The sequence below is a fragment of the Eumetopias jubatus genome, unplaced genomic scaffold, assembly GCF_037043125.1.
Source record: "Eumetopias jubatus isolate StellerSeaLion01/CBP00866 unplaced genomic scaffold, mEumJub1_p1.0 scaffold_12, whole genome shotgun sequence".
In the NCBI taxonomy this organism is placed as follows: Eukaryota; Metazoa; Chordata; class Mammalia; order Carnivora; family Otariidae; genus Eumetopias; species Eumetopias jubatus.
In genome coordinates this window covers 95,792,500-95,794,591 of record NW_028274818.1, presented here as the reverse complement: position 1 = coordinate 95,794,591, position 2,092 = coordinate 95,792,500, and the positions used below count along the sequence as shown (strand labels likewise).

The 2,092-nt window shown below is 34.8% G+C and overlaps 2 pseudogenes; one reads left to right on the top strand and one right to left on the bottom strand.

Moving 5' to 3' along the window:
- Nucleotides 1–218: 218 nt before the first annotated feature.
- On the top strand, nt 219–870 carry LOC114214402 (large ribosomal subunit protein uL6 pseudogene; annotated as a pseudogene).
- LOC148162867 (U4 spliceosomal RNA) lies at nt 517–582 on the bottom strand (annotated as a pseudogene).
- Nucleotides 871–2,092: the final 1,222 nt, after the last annotated feature.

Genomic DNA, 2,092 nt, shown 5'->3' with positions numbered 1-2,092 from the left:
GAAAAAGTTCTGGAGATCTGTCTCACAACAACGTTAATATACTCAACACTACTGAAGTGTACACTTAAAAAATGGCTAAGATGATAAATTTTATGATACATGTTTTCTAGCACAACAAAAAGTTAATATACAATAGCATTTCTATATGATGTCAACAATAATTTAAATTTTATGAAAATGATAATAAAAAGATTTGAGCTTTTTTTGGCCCCTCTACCATGAGAATAAAGATCATTCTTAACAATCAGACTGTTCGCACTCCAGAAAATGTTGACATTGCTCTGGAGGGCTATTTTGAAGGCCATCAGAAGAAACCTGAGGAGGGACTCCAACTACATTAATGTAGAACTCGGTTTCCTTGAAAAGAAAAAGAAGAGGCTCCAAGTTGACAGATGGTGGGGCAATAGAAAGGCACTGGCTACCGTTTACACTATCTTTGGTCATATACAAAACATGGTTAAGAGTGTTACACTGGGCTTCCAGTACAAAATAAAGTCTCTGTGTGTTCACTTCCCCATCAATTAGCAATAATCGCACCTCGGATAAACCTCATTGGCTACAATACCACCACTGGGCAAAGCTTCTCTTCCCCATCAATGTTGTGATTCAGAAGAATGATTCTATTGTTGAAATCTGAAATTTCTTGGGCAAAAAATATATCTGCTGGGTTCAGATGAGGTCAGGCATTGCCTGTTCAGTATTACAAGCCCAGAAAGATGAGTTAATTCTTGAAGGAAATGACATTGAATTTGTAACAAATTCAAGCGGCTTTGATTCAGCAAGCCACAAGAGTTAAAAATAAGGATATCAGAACATTTTTGGATGGTATCTGTTTCTGAAAACGGAAAAGTTCAGCAGGCTAATGAATAGGATTTAAGCTGTTCAGCTACAGAAACAGCAAGATGCCAGATGATTTTTCAGACTTCTTTGTGATATTTTAAAGATGCACTAACAGCTGTGTGTTAAAAAAGAAAAGGAAAGAAAACTACAGGATTTGAGATTCTGGATTAGATGGATAGCAGATTAGACACTATAGAGAAAAAGATTGGTGAATTAAAGGCATAAAAATAGGTACCATCCAAAATGAAACACAGAAAAAGAAAGAATCAACAAAAATAATAGCATCAATGAGCTGTGGGACACTTTAAGCTTATGTACAGATAATTGGGGTCTCCAAAAAAGAGGAGCAAGAAAGGGATAGAAAGATATTTTAATATTAAGAATTATAAATCCACAGACCTAAGATACTCAACAAGAAAAATGAAGAAAACTGTACCAAGACATATCACAATCAATTTCTCAAAATCAGTGATAAAGAAAAAAATCTTAAAAGCAGCTAGAGGGAGAAAAAAAAGACATGTTACATATAGAGGTACAAAGATGAGCCTGACAGATTTGTCATTCGAAACAATGCAAGTGAGAAGACAGTGGAGCAACATCTTTAAAATGCTGGGGAAAAGAGTCACCTTAGACTCCCATATGTGGAAGAAATGTTTCTCAGAACAACAACAGGATGACATGAAGACATTTTCAGGTATACAAAAGCTGAAAGGATTCATCACTGGTGCTATAGAAAAATAAGGAAATTCTTCAGACAAAAGGAAGATGATAGCAGATGGAAATCTGGATCCACATAAAGGAATAAAAAGCACAGGAAATGCTAACTACATAGACAAATATGTAAGATTTTTTTTTTCTTACTGCTTTGTCATGGCCATTCTAGGAAACTGATATACATATATCTAACACCACACTTAATGGTAAAAAACTGAATGTTTTCCCCCTAAGATCAGGAACAAGACAAAGATGTCCACTCTCACCACTTCTATTCAAAATTGTACTGGAAGTACTAGTCAGAGCAATTAGGCAAGGAAAAAAAAAAAGGCAGTCAGATTGGAAAGGAAGAAGCAAAACTATATTAGCAGATGACGTGTATGTAGAAAATCATGAAGAGTCCACTAGGAAAGCTGCTGGATAAACAAATTGAACAAGATTGCAAGATACAAGATCAATATATAGAAATCAATCACATTTCTATACATTAACAGTGAACAGTTGGGAAATGAAATCAAGAAAAACGATTCCATTTATA